The following is a 20,203-nucleotide window of genomic DNA, read 5'->3' on the forward strand; positions in this document are numbered from 1 at the left end:
AAATTATTTTAAAAATTAACCTTAAATTAGTGTGTATTATTAGCATATTTTAAATTGTCATCAAAAACTGAAAAAGAAGTTGATGGGTTTAAGTAAAATACAAATGTAATGCAAGTGTACATGAAAGATAACACTGATAATTGAATTTCTTTTATTCTCAATAGTTTACTATCTAATAAATGCTTTTATCTAGGTTAACAGCTCTCATATTTTTATTTGAATTATTCCCATCTCTGAAGTAAAGTGAATATTTTAATAGAAATAATAGAGCTTCAGTTGAGAGTAGACCACTCCAAGTGAGTATACAGCAAATTTTATTTTAATTCGAGCTATTTCAATATTTGTTGCAATGTTAATATAAAATAAAATCAACATAACAGAATGTCATATTATTTTCCATGTTTTTCTAATGTAATTTATTCTTTATGATGTTATGTCATATCATCTTATGGCTCTTTGTTTCTATAACCCCATGGCATAAACTTAAGTAAAAGTACATTTTATAACAATGCAAATGAGAAAGTGAAGACTTAACTGAATAAATAGGATTAATCTCTTGAATTTGTGTTTTTAGCCAATCTGGAAGAACAAAAATAAGTTGGATATAGTGATTCATTTTCTTGTCAATGACAGATATCGCCAATGTAGCAATTTACCATTAACAAGGGAGGAGAAGAAAACCAGGGAGAATTGCCTTAGATCTAAAGATGACAAAAAAAGAAAGAAAATGCTCAAAGATATGAAAGAAAAATGTCATTGATAATTTAAAATTAGGCTAATAAACCAACATATAATAAAGTTGCATTCATAATAAAATTCTTTGTTGTAAAATGATGTCTTGATTCTTTACTAATTCTTCTGACTATATCAACATGAAGAGCAAGACAAGATTCTGATTGCCTGCAGATCAGATTTCATTTGATGTTTGTCTTCTAAAGCTTTTCCTAGTCTTCAGGGAATACTGAAACCTGCATAAAAGACATTTTTTAGAGTGACAATATTTCATTAAATTAGGAGGAAAAAAATTCCTGAAATTTCAATTGTGAATAATGGGTTCCTTCAATGAGTAATTTCTGATATAAATCCCTTAGCTTTAAAAATTAAAGAATATATAGATGAAAGGCAATGAATAATAAAATCATATAATGTACATTTGATGTTTGGATAAAAGAGTTGATAATTTTCAAAGTTTTGCAATGGTTCTTTCAGAAAGCATTTTTTTGTTGTTGTTCTTATTAGCAATACATGACAGTACAATGTATTTTGACATATTATACATATGTGAAGTATAACTTCTCATTGTTCTGGTTGTACATGATGTAGAATTACATTGGTAGTGTAATCATATAGGCATATACAAAAGTAATATACAATTCACTCTATTGTCTTTCCTATTCTCATCCCATCTCCCTTCCCTTCATTCCCCTTTGTCTAATCCAAAGTACTTCTATTCTTCCCTGACCAAACACCCCCTTATTGTTACTTAGCATTTCAGAAAGAACATTTTGCCTTTGTTTTTTTTTGGGGGGGACTGGCTTATTTCACATTGCATGATAGTCTCGAGTTCCATCCACTTACCAGAAAATCCCATAATTTTATTGCTTTTTTATGGCTGAATAGTATTCCATTGTGTACCACATCTTCTTTATTCATCATCTGTTGAAGAGCACCGAGGCTGGTTCCATAGTTTACCTATCATAAATCGAGCTGCTATTAACATTGATGAGGCCACGTCACTGTAGTATGATGATTTTAAGACCTTTGGGTTTAAGCAGAGGTAGGATAACTGGGTTAAAGCATGGTTCCATTCTAAGTTTTCTAAGGAGTCTCCATACTGCTTTCCAGAGTAGTTGCACCACTTTGCAGTTCCTACAACTATGTATGAGTGTGCCTTTTTATGCATATTCTCACCAAAATTCTTTGTTGCTTGTAAATCTTTTTTTTTTTTTTTTTAATTTTTTATTGTGGGTTGTTCAAAACATTACAAATTTCTTGACATATCATATTCCACACTTTGATTCTAGTGGGTTATGAACTCCCACCTTCACCCCATACACAGATTGCAGATTCACATCAGTTACACATCCATTGATTTACAAATTGCCATACTAGTGTCTGTTGTGCTCCGCTGCCTTTCCCATCATCCACCCTCCCCCCTCCCCACCTCTCCCCTCCCCTCCCCTCCTCTCTCTCTACCCCCTCCACTGTATAACCCTGAGGGTCTCCTTCCATTACCGTGCAATTTACCTTCTCTCTCCCTTTCCCTCCCACCTCTCATCCCTGTTAAATGTTAATCTTCTTCTCCTGTTCTTCGTCCCTACTCTGTTCTTAGTTACTTTCCTTATATCAAAGAAGACATTTGGCATTTGTTTTTTAGGGATTGGCTAGCTTCACTTAGCATAATCTGCTCTAATGCCATCCATTTCCCTGTAAATTCTATGATTTTGTCATTTTTTAATGCAGAGTAATACTCCATTGTGTATAAATGCCACATTTTTTTTATCCATTCGTCTATTGAAGGGCATCTAGGTTGGTTCCACAGTCTTGCTATTGTGAACTGTGCTGCTATGAACATCGATGTAGCAGTGTCCCTGTAGCATGCTCTTTTTAGGTCTTTAGGGAATAGACCAAGAAGGGGAATAGCTGGGTCAAATGGTGGCTCCATTCCCAGCTTTCCAAGAAATCTCCATACTGCTTTCCAAATTGGCTGCACCAATCTGCAGTCCCACCAGCAATGTACAAGTGTACCCTTTTCCCCACATCCTCGCCAGCACTTGTTGTTGTTTGACTTCATAATGGCTGCCAATCTTACTGGAGTGAGATGGTATCTTAGGGTGGTTTTGATTTGCATTTCTCTGACAGCTAGAGATGGTGAGCATTTTTTCATGTACTTGTTGATTGACTGTATGTCCTCCTCTGTGAAGTGTCTGTTCAGGTCCTTGGCCCATTTGTTGATTGGGTTGTTTGTTCTCTTATTGTCTAATTTTTTGAGTTCTTTGTATACTCTGGATATTAGGGCTCTATCTGAAGTGTGAGGAGTAAAGATTTGTTCCCAGGATGTAGGCTCCTTATTTACCTCTCTTATTGTTTCTTTTGCTGAGAAAAAACTTCTTAGTTTGAGTAAGTCCCATTTGTTGATTCTAGTTATTAACTTTTGTGCTATGGGTGTCCTATTGAGGAATTTGGAGCCCGACCCCACCGACTGTAGATCGTAGCCAACTTTTTCTTCTATTAGACGGCGCGTCTCTGATTTGATATCAAGTTCCTTGATCCATTTTGAATTCACTTTTGTGCATGGCGAGAGAAAGGGATTCAGTTTCATTTTGTTGCATATGGATTTCCAGTTTTCCCAGCACCATTTGTTGAAGATGCTATCCTTCCTCCATTGCATGCTTTTAGCCCCTTTATCAAATATAAGATAGTTGTAGTTTTGTGGATTGGTTTCTGTGTCCTCTATTCTGTACCATTGGTCCACACGCCTGTTTTGGTACCAGTACCATGCTGTTTTTGTTACTATTGCTCTGTAGTATAGTTTGAAGTCTGGTATCGCTATACCGCCTGATTCACACTTCTTGCTTAGCATTGTTTTTGCTATTCTGGGTCTTTTATTTTTCCATATGAATTTCATGATTGCTTTCTCTATTTCTACAAGAAATGCCATTGGGATTTTGATTGGCATTGCATTAAACCTATAGAGAACTTTTGGTAATATCGCCATTTTGATGATGTTAGTTCTGCCTATCCATGAACAGGGTATATTTTTCCATCTTCTAAGATCTTCTTCTATTTCTCTCTTTAGGGTTCTGTAGTTTTCATTGTATAAGTCTTTCACCTCTTTTGTTAGGTTGATTCCCAAGTATTTTATTTTTTTTGAAGATATTGTGAATGGAGTGGTTGTCCTCATTTCCATTTCAGAGGATTTGTCGCTGATATACAGGAATGCCTTTGATTTATGCGTGTTGATTTTAAATCCTGCCACTTTGCTGAATTCATTTATTAGCTCTAATAGTTTCTTTGTAGAGCCTTTTGGGTCTGCTAGATATAGAATCATATCATCTGCAAATAGTGATAATTTAATTTCTTCTTTTCCTATTTTTATGCCTTTAATTTCTTTCGTCTGTCTAATTGCTCTGGCCAGTGTTTCGAGAACTATGTTGAAGAGAAGTGGAGAGAGAGGGCATCCCTGTCTTGTTCCAGATTTTAGAGGGAATGCCTTCAGTTTTTCTCCATTCAGAATGATGCTAGCCTGAGGCTTAGCATAGATTGCTTTTACAATATTGAGGTATGTTCCTGTTATCCCTAGTTTTTCTAGAGTTTTGAACAAAAAGGGATGCTGTACTTTGTCGAATGCTTTTTCCGCATCTATCGAGATGATCATATGGTTCTTATTTTTAAGTCTATTGATGTGGTGAATAACATTTATTGATTTCCGTATATTGAACCAGCCTTGCATCCCAGGGATGAATCCTACTTGATCATGGTGTACAATTTTTTTTATATGTTTTTGTATCCGAGTGGCCAGAATTTTATTGAGGATTTTTGCATCTAGGTTCATTAGAGATATTGGTCTGTAGTTTTCTTTCTTTGAAGTGTCTTTGTCTGGTTTAGGTATCAGGGTGATGTTGGCCTCATAGAATGAATTTGGAAGTTCTCCCTCCTTTTCTATTTCCTGAAGTAGCTTGAAAAGTATTGGTATTAGTTCTTCTTTAAAGGTTTTGTAAAATTCTGCTGTATACCCATCGGGACCTGGGCTTTTCTTAGTTGGTAGTCTTTTTATGGTTTCTTCTATCTCCTCAATTGATATTGGTCTGTTTAGGTTTTCTATATCCTCCTGACTCAATCTGGGCAGATCATATGACTTAAGAAATTTATCTATGCCTTCACTATCTTCTAATTTATTGGAGTATAAGGATTTAAAATAGTTTTTGATTATCTTCTGTATTTCTGAAGTGTCTGTTGTGATATTTCCTTTTTCATCCCGTATGCTAGTAATTTGAGTTCTCTCTCTTCTTCTCTTCACTAGCATCGCTAAGGGTCTGTCGATTTTGTTTATTTTTTCAAAGAACCAACTTTTAGTTTTGTCAATTTTTTCAATTGTTTCTTTTGTTTCGATTTCATTAATTTCAGCTCTGATTTTAATTATTTCTTGCCTTCTACTTCTTTTGCTGTTGTTTTGCTCTTCTTTTTCAAGGATTTTGAGATGAAGTATGAGATCATTTATTTGTTGGTTTTTTCTTTTTTTAAGGAATGAACTCCAAGCAATGAATTTTCCTCTTAGAACTGCTTTCAATGTGTCCCATAGATTCCGATATGTTGTGTCTGTGTTTTCATTTATCTCTAAGAATTTTTTAATTTCCTCCTTGATGTCTTCTATAACCCATTGATCATTCAGTAACCTATTGTTCATTCTCCAATTGATGTATGCTTTTTCCTTCCTTCTTTTATCGTTGATTTTCAGTTTCATTCCATTATGATCAGATAAGATGCATGGTAATATCTCTACTCCTTTATATTGTCTAAGAGTTGCCCTGTGACATAATATATGATCTATTTTTGAGAAGGATCCATGTGCTGCTGAGAAAAAAGTGTAACTGCTTGATGTTGGGTGGTATACTCTATATATGTCAATTAGGTCTAGGTTATTAATTGTGTTATTGAGTTCTATAGTTTCCTTATTCAACTTTTGTTTGGAAGATCTGTCCAGTGGCGAGAGAGGTGTGTTGAAGTCTCCCATGATTATGGTGTGGTGGTCTATTAGACTCTTGAACTTGAGAAGAGTTTGTTTGACGAACATAGCTGCACCATTGTTTGGGGCATAAATATTTATGATTGTTATGTCTTGTTGGTGTATGGTTCCCTTAAGCAGTATGTAGTGTCCCTCTTTATCTCTTTTGATTAACTTTGGCTTGAAATCTATTTTATTTGATATGAGTATGGACACGCCTGCTTGTTTCCGAAGTCCATATGAGTGATATGATTTTTCCCAACCTTTCACCTTCAGCCTATGTATGTCTTTTCCTATCAAATGCGTCTCCTGTAGGCAGCATATTGTTGGGTCTTGTTTTGTGATCCATTCTACTAGCCTGTGTCTCTTAATTGGTGAGTTTAAGCCATTAACATTTAGGGTTATTATTGAGATATGGGTTGTTCTTCCAGCCATATTTGTTTATTTCTGTTACTAAACATTGTTTGTTTTCCTCTTTGATTGTTTCCCCCCCCCCTTTACTGTCCTACCTCCCACTGTTGGTTTTCATTGTTATTTTCCATTTCCTCTTCCTGTAATACTTTGGCTAGGATGTTTTGAAGAGATGGTTTTCTAGCTGCGAATTCTTTAAACTTTTGTTTATCGTGGAAGGTTTTAATTTCATTCTCCATCCTGAAGCTTAATTTCGCTGGATACACAATTCTTGGTTGGAACCCATTTTCTTTCAGTGTTTGAAATATGTTATTCCAGGATCTTCTAGCTTTCAGAGTCTGTGTTGAAAGATCAGCTGTTATCCTGATTGGCTTGCCCCTAAATGTAATCTGCTTCCTTTCTCTTGTAGCTTTTAAAATTCTCTCCTTATTCTGTATGTTGGGCATCTTCATTATAATGTGTCTAGGTGTGGATCTCTTATGATTTTGCACATTCGGCGTCCTGTAGGCTTCTAGGATTTGGGATTCTGTCTCATTCTTCAAGTCTGGGAAGTTTTCTTGTATTATTTCATTGAATAGACTGCTCATTCCTTTGGTTTGGAGCTCTGTACCTTCCTGTATCCCAATGACTCTTAAGTTTGGTCTCTTAATGTTATCCCATATTTCTTGGATGTTCTGCTCATGGTTTCTTAACAGTCTTGCTGAGCTGTCTATGTTCTTTTCCAGTTGAAATACTTTGTCTTCATTGTCTGATGTTCTATCTTCTAAGTGTTCTACTCTGTTGGTAGTATTCTCCATTGAGTTTTTAAGTTGGTTTATTGCTTCCTGCATTTCTAGGATTTCTGATTGCTTGTTTTTTATAACCTCTATCTCCCTGTATAGTTGATCCTTTGCTTCCTGGATTTGTTTGCGTAATTCGTTGTCGAAGTGATCTTTCATTGTCTGATTTTGCTGTTTAATGTCTTCCTTGATACTCCAGATCATCTGAAGCATGTATATCCTGAATTCTTTATCTGACATTCCATCTGCTGCAGCTGTTACCTCTTCTAAAGTTGCGTTGACCTGCATTGCTTGTGGTCCTTTCTTTCCTTGTCTTTTCATATTGCTTGCGTATCTTTCCTGCAGGTGCGGGCGGCGGCTCTGCTCTCTCCTTATTCCAATTGGGGTGTCGTGGCTACCACGCCGGCAGGTCACTGGGCCTGTTCTGGGAGCTGGTGGCGGCTCTGTTCTGCCCCTACTCCAATTGGGGTGACGTGTCTGTCGTACCAGCAGGCCACTGGGCCTGTCCCGCTGGTCGGTCGCAGATCTGCCCACCTTTCGGGCACGGGTGGAGGCTCTGCTTTGCCCCTACTCCAATTGGGGTGTCGTGACTACCCCGCCTGCAGGACGCTGGGTCTGTTCCTGGCAAGGGAGGTGACTCTGCTCTGTCACTACTCCAATTAGGGTGGTGTTTGTACCACGCCGGCAGGCTCCTGGGCCTGATCCGCCGGTCTGTTGTAGGTCTGCCTACCTTGAAGGCGCGGGCAGCGGATCTGCCCTGCCCCTCCTACCACGCCTGCGGACCCCTGGGCCTGATCTGCAGGTTGATCACTGGTCTGCTCACCCTGCGGGCACGGGTGGCGGTTCCGCTCCGCCCCCACTCCAATTGGGGTCACGTGACCACCACACCGGCAGGGCCTGATCCGGGCGTGGGATAAGGATCTGCTCTGCCCCTACTCGAGTTGGGGTGACGTGTGTACCACACTGGCAGGCCACTGGGCCTGACCCGCCATGCTGTCACTGGTCTGTTTACCTTGCAAGCGCGAAGGGCGGCTCTGCCCTGCCCCTCCTACCACGCCCATGTACTACTGGGTCGTGGGTCTGCCCACCTGGCGGGTGTGGGTGGCGGCTCCGCTCCGCCCCCTCTCCAATTGGGGTCACGCGGTCACCACGCTGGCGAGCCGCTGGGCCTGCTCCGGGGGCTGGCGGCGGCCCGGCTCCTTCCCTCTGGCTCGAGGACAAATTGAGGAGACTCGGGTGACTGAGCCTCACCCCCCTTACCAGGAGACCAACTGCTTATGTCACCGCATGTATTGATGAAGATCTCTCCTCCACCGCTTTCTGCTGACATCAGATCTCTGCCATGTTGGTATCCTATGCGAATGGCAGCATTTCGTTCCCCTTGCCGGGCAACCCAAGCAATGGGTGAGTCCTGACCAGCCCTCAGCAGGACCCGGACCAAGACACAGTTTCCGCGGGCTCCTAGCCCCGGTCCAGGGAAGTTCCGGGAGCCGGAACTCGGCCGCTCCGTGCTCGGTGTAAGCTCCTATAAGTGTAAGCTCCAAGAAGCAGCCCCCGCGGGCTCAGTTCCGGGAGCCGGAATTCGGCTTCTTAGTGCTTGGTGTATGCTCTGATAGTAGCAGGGTCCAAGAAGCAGCCTCCGCGGGCTCCGCAGCCCTGAGCCAGGGCGGTTCCGGGACGGTTCCGGGAGCTGGAACTCAGCCGCTCCGTGCTCGGTGTAAGCTCCTATAAGTGTAAGCTCCAAGAAGCAGTCCCCGCGGGCTCAGTTCCGGGAGCTGGAATTCGGCTTCTTGGTGCTTGGTGTTTGCTCTGATAGTAGCAGGGTCCAAGAAGCAGCCTCCGCAGGCTCCGCAGCCCTGAGCCAGGGCGGTTCCGGGACGGTTCCGGGAGCCGGAACTCGGCCGCCCCGCGCTCCGTGTTCACTCCGATAAGATCAGATTTTAAGAAGCACCCAGGCGCTGAACCCTAGCAATCTGTCTGCGAGCCACAGGCGAATTGCAGCCTGAAATTACCTGTTCTATGGCTGAATGAGCTGCGGTCAGTCAAAAACAGGTGTGGTGACGTCAGTTTACCAACATGGTGGCTGCTGGCCTCCTCTGTGGTCTGACCGGTGTGGAGAACCGAGATGGACCGCTTCCTTCCCCCGTCTCGAACCCAGAATTCAGCCCTGAGTGCGGTGCTTGCGCGTCTGGCAGAAGCTGCAGCGCTGTAACCCTGCGTCTCTATCCCAGCGCGCGTTGCAGACTCTAGCCGCGGGGCGATTTGCTGAATAAGCAGTGTTACCCTCCGTGCGACAAACCTCTCGCGTTTGAGTCCCCGTAGCCGATCCTCATGCGATGGAAATCCTTCCTCCAGGTTCCGGCGCACCACACTATTGCTGGAAATTCCTAACAAGATATCCTTTAGCCGTCCTGACTTGTCATACTCCCACACAGTGAAGCAGCACACGGGGGTAATGCACTCCCCTCGCCGCCATCTTCCGCATCCAGTGCTTGTAAATCTTGATAATTGCTATTCTTACTGGAGTAAGATGGAATTTAAGTGTAGTTTTCACTTGCATTTCCTTAATTAATAGAGATACTGAACAATTTTTTTTGCATACTTTGTTGACCATTTCTGTTTCTTCTTCTATAAATTACCCATTTATAGTCTCTTTGTGCATTTATTGATTAGGTCATTTGAAAACTACAGAACACTAAAGAAAGAAACTGAAGAAGACCTTAGAAAATGCAAAGATGTTCTTGGATAGGCAGAATAAATATTGTTAAAATGGCCATACAATCCAAAGTACTATACAGATTTAATACAGTTTTCATTAAAATTTCAATGACATTCTTCATAGAAATAGAAAAAGTGGTCATAAATTTTATTTGGAAAAATTAGAGGCCCAGAATAACCAAAGCAATCTTTATCAAGAAGTGTGAAGCAGGGGGTATCATGATACCAGACCTTAAATTATACTACAGAGCTATATAACAAAAACAGCATGGTATTGGGCTGGAGTTGTACCTCAGTGGTAGAGTACTTGCCTAGAACATGTGAGGCACTGGGCTCAATCCTCAGCATCACATAAAAATAAATAAATAAAATAAAGGTATCATATTCATCTACAAAAAAACAGCATGATATTGTCACAAAAATAGAATTGAAGAGCAGTAGAACAGAATAGAAGACATAGAGGCATACCCACATAAATAGAATTGTCTCATACTAACCAAAGGCCCATAAACAAACTTTGGAGAAATGATAGCCTTGTCAACAAATGATAGAAATCCATATGCAGTAGATAGAACCCCTATACCTCACCATACACAAAACAAAGTGGTTCAAAGACCCTGACATTAGACCAGAGACTCTGTGCCTACTAGAAGAAAAAGTAGGCCTAACTCTCCATCATACTGGCTCAAGAACAGACTTTCTCAATAAGACTGTATAGTGCTTTTAGTACTATTGCCATTTGACAATATTAATTCTGCCTATCCTAGAATATGGGGGATCTTTCCAACTTCTAAGGTCTTCTTCAATTCTTTCTTTAGTGTTCTGTAGTTTTAATTGTAGAGGTCTTTCATCTCATTTGTTAATTGATTCCCAAATATATATTTTTGAGGCTATTATGAATGGTGTAGTTTTCCTGATTTCTCTTTTAGTATATTCATCACTGACATATAGGAACACAATTGACTTATGGGTATTATTTTATATCCTGCTACTTTGATAAATTTAATTGTGAGTTCTAGAAGTTTTCTGGTAGAGTTAAACTAATATTGCATCTCAAAGCCCTAGAAAAATAAGAAGTCAACACCAAAATCAGTAGAATGCAAGAAACAATTAAAATCAGAGATGAAATCAATGAAATTGAAACAAAAAAAATTCCAAAAATTCAAAAAAACCCAAAAAGTTGGTTCTTGAAAAAATAAATAAAATGGATAAACCTTAGCCACACTAACACAGAGAAAGAGAAAACTCAAATGATTAAAATTCATTATGAAAAAGGAAATATCACAATAGACACTACTGAAATACAGATGATAATCAGAAACTATTTTAAAAATTTTTACTCCAATAAAATAAAAATCTTGAAGACATGGAAAAGTTTCTAGAGACATATGACCTACCCAAATTAAATCAGGAGGACAAACAAAATTTAAACAGATCAACTTCAAGCAATGACAGAGAAGACAACATCAAAAACCTACCAACAAAGAAAAGCCCAGGACCAGATTCTCAACGGAGTTCTATTAGGCCTTCAAAGAATTAATAACATCAATACTCCTCAAATTATTCCATGAAATAAAAAAGGAGGGAACCCTTCCAAACTTATTGTATGAGGCCAATATCACCCTGATACCAAAGTCAGAAAACGACATATCAAGGAGAGAAAACTTCAGATCAATATCCCTGATGAACACACATGAAAAATTTCTCAATAAAATTGTGGCAAATTTGCATACCACTGTAGCATGATCAAGTTGGGTTCATCCCAGGACACAAGTTTGCTTCAAGATACGAAAATCAATAAATGTAATTCATCACATCATCAGACTTACAGGTAAGAATCACATGATCATCTCAATAGATGAAGAAAAAGCATTTGGCAAAATATAGCACCCCTTCTTGTTCAAAATACTAGAAAAACTAGGGAGAGTAGAACCATACCTCAACATTTTAAAAGCGATCTATGATAAACCCAAGGCCAATGTCATCCTAAAAGGAGAAGAATTGAAAGTATTCTCTCTAAAAACTGGAATAAGACAAGGATTCCCTCTATCACCACTTTTATTCAACATCATACTTGAAACTCTTGCCAGAGCAATTAGACAAAAGAAAAAAATTAAAGATACAAATACGAAAAGAAGCCAAACTATCATTATTTGCCAATGAGATGACTTTATATTTAGAAGACCCAAAAAACATTGATTTCTTTAGGCCCTTGTCTTTATACTCTCACTTTTTGTATTAGTCAGTTTTTGATCATTCTGATCAAAATACCTGACAAAAACAACTTAGAAGAGGAAAAGTTAAGTTGGGGTCATTGTTTCAGAAGTCTCAATCCAGAGCCAGCAGACTCCATCACTCAGGGCTAAATTAGATGCAGAACATCATGGTAGAAGGGCAAGGAGTTGCTCAGCTCATGGCAGTTGGGAATCAGAGAGAGAAAGAGAAAGAAGTCAGTAAAGACAAAATATAAACCCAAAGACATGCCCCCGGTGACCTACTCCTCCAACCACCCAGTACTTTCCTATACTTGCCAGCCAGCACAAGAGTCCTTTCAAATGATTAATCCATCAAATGGATTAATCCACTGATTTGGTTTCAGCTTTCATAATCTGATCATTTCACTTATGAACAATCCTCCATTGTCTCACACATGAACTTTTTGTGGAGACACCTCATATCCAAACCATCATGACGTCTATCTTACACACTCACACACAATATCTGTTAATCATTTGTATCATGAGAATTTGTAGAGCAAATAACTTTCTTACTCTTAAAAATAGTCTGTGTATGTTTAGTCAGACATAATGTCCATTAAAGTGTTAACTTTCTGAGCAATGAGAAGTTATGTCTCCAATATTGCTCATGTTATTTGAGAAAACACGGGCAGAAATATGAGACAATTATCTAAATTCTCCTCTTTTATTTTAAAGATGTGAAATAAATCATCCCTTTTACTTGGAAATTGTTTTATTTTATAAATTTATTTTTGGAAGGCATTAATATTTAAAGTGATATTAAATGTTGGGTTTAGATGAGTAACCAGGGTCACTATGTCCTACCTTGAGCACTTGACATTCATTTCTTGATTGAAGTGCTAATAAAATACTTCCTGCTATTTGCAACTTTTCTAAAATTATTGCCAAAAATGAATAACACCTTCTCTTTAGAGCTATATAGAACAGTTTTCTAAGCATTCATTGTATTTCTATGAATCATTTCTATAATTTTAAATCTTTAAAATATACAAAATAATTGAGTACAAAAAATATTTATTGACATATTCATATACTTTGAGTCTGGTGAAGTGACTTACAATTCTTATGAGAGCAACATAAACTGACACTTAATATGTAAAAGGCCAAATATATAAAAAATATATAAAAGGCCAATTTCTGGTAAAGCACAGATTTTTCACACTATTTCCCCAGCAAAATGTATCCTTCACACAAACAAGGCTTTGCACAATAACATTAACATAGTAAATTTTGAATGAATATTGATTAATTTATGGAATGTAGTCTTTTGTCACTTAATGACTTAAACATTAGACTTTGATCAAATCTCTACAATATACGATAAAGCAATTTAGAGGAAGTAGTTTGAATAATTTCCATAAAAGTTGCCAAAAGTTCTCCCAATATATATAAGAATTTTGCTCTAAAATCCTTAATAATCATAATCATATCAAATATTTATGCTTATAAAAGAGGTGGTCTTTTGTGATTTATTTCATTCATGATTACTGTAACTTCTTTACCAATAAATATCTGAAGAAGACCTTTTTCACATGCAGAATGACTTTATAAATATTACATTTTTACTATATAAGCATCTATAGGAAACACATCAAATAAAATTCATCAATCACACAAGAAAATTATGGAAATTGATTCAATTGTAGTGTTAGAATTTCAATTGTGGCCTTTTAACAAGTTGAAGAAAGAATTTTAATATATACTTATGTAAGGAAACTATTATTTTATTTAACTAGTTATAAATGAGACACATTTGTATTTGGACACTATCCACAGGCTATGAAATCATCAGGTTAAATTCTAACTCTCCCAGAATCTCTTGGGGAAAAAAAAAATTGTTTCATGTTTGGAAACTGTCCCTCATGCCTCAGAGTGACTTCACTCTTGAGGCCTAATTTAACACAAATGGTAGAGGCATAATCAACATTTTTTTGGAGTCTATGCTACAACTTGCTTTTCCTTTAGTTGTGATTATTTTAATACCAGGGGAATTGTTCATTTGGTCTTGAAATTTGATATTTGTTTATTCAGTGACAAGGTCAAATGCTGCCTTTTTAATTTGCAGATTTTTCTGATTTCTTACATGAAGAACAACTTGCTCTTGCTTTTATTGTCACTATGATATCCTAAAGATTAAGTGAAATGTTTTTGACCAACAATTGATAAAGCACAAGGAATGTTTTGAGTGAACGGACTGCTTCTACCATCTGTACTGTCTCAAACAGTTCTTCGGTCTGTTCATTATTTACAGAAAGAAAGATAAAACCAGAATGTTTAAAATGAAAAATGACTGAGATGTTGAAAAGGACATAGGTCAATTTTTATATTCATACAACATTATGGAGAATAAAAGTTTATATTTATGTAGCCATTATAAATTCCTCCTTGGTATATCAAAAACTGTAAAATATGCATGCTACCTAGCATTTCCATATACCAGCTTCCTACATGTGAGGAAAGCTGGGAATGGAGCCACCATTTGACCCAGCTATTCCCCTTCTCGGTCTATTCCCTAAAGACCTAAAAAGAGCATGCTACAGGGACACTGCTACATCGATGTTCATAGCAGCACAATTCACAATAGCAAGACTGTGGAACCAACCTAGATGCCCTTCAATAGATGAATGGATAAAAAAAAATGTAACATTTATACACAATGGAGTCTTACTCTGCATTAAAAAATGACAAAATCATAGAATTTACAGGGAAATGGATGGCATTAGAGCAGATTATGCTAAGTGAAGCTAGCCAATCCCTAAAAAACAAATGCCAAATGTCTTCTTTCATATAAGGAGAGTAACTAAGAACAGAGTAGGGTCGAAGAGCATGAGAAGAAGATTAACATTAAACTGGGATGAGAGGTGGGAGGGAAAGGGAGAGAGAAGGGAAATTGCATGGAAATGGAAGGAGACCCTCAGAGTTATACAAAAGTACATACAAGAGGAAGTGAGGGGAAAGGGAAAAATAATACAAGGGGGACAAATGAATGTCAGTAGAGGGGGCAGAGAGAGAAGAGGGGAGGGGAGGAGAGGGGAGGTGAGGGGGGATAGTAGAGGATAGGAAAGGCAGCAGAACACAACAGACACTAGTATGGCAATATGTAAATCAATGGATGTGTAACTGATGTGATTCTGCAATCTGTATATGGGGTAAAAATGGGAGCTCATAACCCACTTGAATCAAAGTGTGAAATATGATATATCAAGAACTATGTAATGTTTTGAACAGCCAACAATAAAAAATTAAAAAGAAATTCATAACAGTCTTTAATATTAGCAAAATGGAATGTTAGCAAAGCATGTAATTATAGTCATTCAATGAAACATGATAAACTATCAGAAATTAACAAACTGTACTTATAAACAAGATCCTAAATGAATCTCACACACCGACACACAAAAATACTAAGTAAAATGAATGAAATCCAAAGAGTACATGATACATGATCACAATTATATAAAACTGAAAACCAGATGCAATATGTATGTTATCTATATTTAGAAGTCAAGACAATGGTTACCACTGAGTTGGTAAATAATAATTGGAAAGGAACATGGCAGTGACATGGAGGGTGATTTTGTTTCTTGACTGAATGCTGATTTCCAGTCATGCTCAGTTATGTTAACTTATCAAACTACACCTTCAATTTCTGTGTACCTTAGTTTGTGTGTTGTACATTAGTAAAAATTTTGCATAGAAGAGTCACTGAAATGAGTCTCACTGCAATGAATCATATACATAATACTTAAATTATATACAATTATTAGTAATTAGCTAAAGTATATATAACACAATTATTTGTAAATAGCTAAAGTATATGTGTGGTTATGAGTACAAAAATACTCCACAGCCTAACAAAGCTTTATTCAATAATTTTGTTTCTAGAGAAGAAAATACTTTGTAATTTAAGTCAGTCATGAATATCATATCATCTTCTATTAGTAAATAATACAAGGTAACCATTGTAATTAATTGATGTGCACATCTAATTGTATTGTTATAATAAAGATTATATTTGGGCCATAAATTATTGCCTTCAAAATTATTGCTTATGGTTTAGGGGTGTGAACACATAAGGCCCTGGGTTTAATCCCCAACACTGCAATATTTTTAATTATTGCTTGAATAAAAGGAGTTATTGGAAATAAAAACCTTTTTTAAAAAACTGAATTACATACTTCTCTATAATGAATACCTACTAAGTATCATATTTATATGACTTACCAAAATTGATCCTTTTATACATATTTTTGGAATTCGCATGAGTAAAAAAAAAATAAGTGTAGGGTTATTTTCCTCTATGAACAAGAGTACTGATTTACAACTATTTATTGCATGAAAAAATCAATTCCTTCCTTCAAAGACATACACGGAGACCAAGAAGTGCTCATACTTATACACTCAGATTTCACATCCATCACTAAAGAGGTATAAACAGATACATAAACTGAAGATATCTACGCATAAAGCAAAATAATCAACATGGAATATGTGATGGTGAATACGAAAATTACATCATCCTAACAAAATACAAGACGAAAAATTATATGGTGGTAGAGACTAGAGATTTTGAACAGTGCTTTTCATGTCATAGATAGTTATCGATTCATTAGTCCAACATATCTCAAATGCAAGCTGGCAAATTTAAAATAGAGTTATAATTCATTCGCAGTCTCACAGTCTCATGGACGTGGAAATAAATAACTAAATGCAGTGGGATAACAGCATAGGGCATGTGGGAAGATCCACAGGAACACAGATGAGAGAGTAATGGTGGGTGCAGACCAAAGCCCAGCTGGGGGTCCTGAGTCCTTCTCTGACTTGGTCAGTGTAATTGGACTCATGTTAGGCATTTAAAGAAAAACAGGCTACATACTTGAAATATTCTTAGGGAAGAACTTTTCTTTTAGACAACCTTAGTATTTTAGCTACCTTTCATGGAATATCCAGTAGATATAATAATGACTAAATCCTTAAAGATCATAAAATATTTAGTTAAGAATGAAATTCCACTAAGTCTGCTGGGCCTAACGGTACTCAAATTACAAAAGAGTGTTCTTGTCTATGCTGCAACCTTACTGCTTCAAATATCAGATTAACAGACTTGGTGAAGTTATGGCTTTTGCTTCAAAATGATTCAATCATTTCACATTTCAAAAAATATTTGCTTTTTAAAATTCATTTGGAAGTTATAGTCTAAAACAAACAAGAGTGGAGTTTACAAATTTTAAGCAAATAAATGAGGATTTCTAATAAAAATTTCAATTAAGATCCATCCCTTGTATGGTGTGTTTGTACATGTATGTGAGTGTGTGATTTTTCAGGCACACCCTGTCCTTTCAACAAATTTTGATTAACTGACAAAATGTTTTTCAGTCATTTGTTTCCAAATTCCAAACCAGGATAAAGTATCCTGGTTTCTGAGATATACATCAGGGATCAGTCCTCTGTCTTTATAAATTACAATTCATTGATTGTCTTTTCTGTTTCTCATTCCATCAAAAGTACGGTATCTGGTTGTGCCCTATCTGACTAGTGTCTGTCAACAAAGGGAACTGTTAGTACAACTGGAATGAGAAGCTACAGAACACTCATGTGCCCTTGAAACAAGATTTCAAGAGTCTCTATTTCATGAGTTTTTATTCCTGGCCTTCTTACTCTCTGTTCTCTACAACTCTTTATTTTTTCCTCGGAATATTGAGAGACACGGAGAACACCATTTTAAGAAAGGAGAATTTAGGCATGGACCATGTTTGCACATAGCTTTGATGCGATTGTCTACGATTCCGGAGGCAAACACAAGAACACTGAATTGCACACAAAGTCTGTATCTCATCATCTGTGGCTACAGATGGAAAACAGCCTGCACAAACAGGAGGTGTCGTTAACCAGGTGGATTTCCAGTTTCAATATGTTTGAATAAATTTGGGGGTAACACAGAGACATTAGCAACTGGGCAATGCTGAGAACACTGAAGAGGTGTCAGAAGGGACTCTCAATCCCAGTGCTAAGCATTTTTCAAAAAATCCACAAGTTATTTGAAAAATTTCCTAATATTTGAGCCACCTGTTTGTGCATTCAGCCTATTTTCTCACTTACCACCATAGCAGCATAGACTTATTTTATCCTGCTGCCAACTTCCCCTCCTCTCTCTGAGTTTGGCATTACCTGTGACATGATCTGTAATTTAAAGAAACAAAATCCAAATTAGCTGGATGCTCTTAACCTTTAGAGAATTTAGAATGGGGCAACATTACTATTTATAGCATGTGTATTCTTATAACTAATTTCCCCATACTTTCTTAAAAAAAAAAATCTGATCCTTGCACATTAAAGGCCATGATCAGCAACTGAGGATAGATTTTCCTGTGATTGTCCTCTCCTGTCGCACTGTTTCTTACATAAGTGACCATAGTGGTTCTCTATGCTTTTTAATAATGAAGCTGCACAACTGTGGCCCAGGATGGACTGTGGTGCTCAGCTCTCCTAGCTGCATTCCCATTTTTGAGGTTTTCCTGTCCTTCCCAGAGCCCCCAACATTCAAGAGAATGAGCAGTTTCAACTTTCACCTTCAGGACCACTTCCCTTCTAAGTGACTCATTTGGCAGGAAAGGGAAACCTGTGTTGGGGTGTGGAGTTTTCCCCTCAGATTAACACATTTCTGGCTGCTGGCAAAATTAGGGGAAAAAAAAAAAAGCTTCAAGGATAAAATGGCTTTATTTTATATCATGCCACCAGGAGGGAAAATTTTTAACATCGTCACCCAGCAAGCATGCCCCTTTAGGCTTCAGAAGGCACTCCCCCCCCATCCCCTTATATAATACACATAGCACTTTACCTCTGGAAATTATTTCTGACGATGACCCGGATATCAAAATTAGGAAACAGCCAGAAAGCATTTCCTTTCTTTTATGTGGTGTGTCAGTTGCCCTCTCTGAGTCTTTTCATTTATCCTGGCAGAGGTTTGTCTCTTTGCCTTTAAAAGTTAAATCCACCTTCATCACACAATGTAGAAAGAAGTGAAATTAAACTGCAGTGTGTTCCAGAGGAGAAAATCTACTTTATTCATCTCTCAGCCCTTCTTTAACTTACACTGACCTAATTACAGCCCACACCAGGAGAGGCCGAGTAGCCGAAGGAGCGCTTCTGCCACCTAGTGGGCAGTGTCCTGAACTGTGCATTGAGCCCTCTACGTTTTTGCTTTATTTCTGAAATGTCTGGCACACCATTGCAAATGACCTTCCCTAGTCTCTGCATGAATACTAAGGATATGCATCACACACTGTTCTCCTCCTTCGGATATTTCAAATATAATGTTCTCCTAAAGAACTCTATTTACAGAAGGTTGAACTGATGGTTCTTAGGATGAACTATAGCTTGAAAACTAATTCATTAGGAATGTACGATGGCTTATGAAAGTTAAATTGAAAATGATACTACAAATATTAATACCATTTAAAGAAGTATTTTAAATACCATGCATTGAATTTAATATTTAAGGATGTCAGCACTCTCCCCGATAAATCAATTACCCTTTCTAGTAGCAACCGCATGATTTAGCTAGCTGAATGATTTCTTCAGGGCAGCTTCAGGTCTGTTTATTTGTTTGCTTTGGGGAGTGGTAGTGGACATTTAAGAATGCTTCGTTCTCTTTTTCTGGCTTCATTAACGAGTTATTGATCAGTAACTTGAAAGAAAAACTTGGATGAAAAATGTAGTCAGTCCTGAATCACCAAATGCTAATTAAAACCAGGCAAAGAAAGGAAAATGAAAGGCACTTACAATGCCCAAATATCAGGATAACCGATCTCTTCTTTCACCAAAGCATGAAGGCAGCAGCCATGAGCTGTTCAGCCTGGCATTCCTGCCTGTGTCCTCAAGCAAAAAGAAACAACCCCGTGAAGTATCCCTGTAGATAAAAAGCAAAGAAATCTGCTGTGTATAATGGGCAATCAATTCTGGAATCATGAAGGTAAGTAATGTGTAAAGTCATATTGGCACCCATTGTAACAAAGCATTCAAAGTGATGTGATAATTTTCAGGGCTCTCGTATATTAGGACACTCTTCAATGTCATGGCTTCAAATTGCTTATCATATTAAACCTAAAAATAAAATTAATGAAGAATTGTTGTCATTATGCCTAAGGACTCCTTAAGTATCTACTGTTTTCAAGATTTTGTTTAGAGTTCTGATTAGACAAGGAAATGTCCATATGATTTCTGGCTGTAAAAACCTTTTTCATTTTTCAAACATTTAGAATGTATTCAAAATGGAATGGCCATTTATTCATCAAATATTAATTGGAGAGTGC

General features: G+C 37.5%; 1 long non-coding RNA gene across 1 annotated transcript; it reads right to left on the bottom strand.

Annotated features, from left to right (window-relative positions):
- Window positions 1-296: 296 nt before the first annotated feature.
- Window positions 297-18,986, bottom strand: LOC124095534 (uncharacterized). The gene is made up of 4 exons (XR_009227410.1): window positions 18,730-18,986; window positions 17,991-18,071; window positions 1,579-1,759; window positions 297-968 (listed from the first exon to the last, which is right to left on the bottom strand). It is a non-coding gene; the product is annotated as an uncharacterized LOC124095534 (long non-coding RNA).
- Window positions 18,987-20,203: the final 1,217 nt, after the last annotated feature.

Source organism: Marmota monax, unplaced genomic scaffold (assembly GCF_021218885.2).
Source record: "Marmota monax isolate L192 unplaced genomic scaffold, Marmota_monax_Labrador192_F-V1.1 WCK01_AAM20220418_F8-fsc00030, whole genome shotgun sequence".
In the NCBI taxonomy this organism is placed as follows: Eukaryota; Metazoa; Chordata; class Mammalia; order Rodentia; family Sciuridae; genus Marmota; species Marmota monax.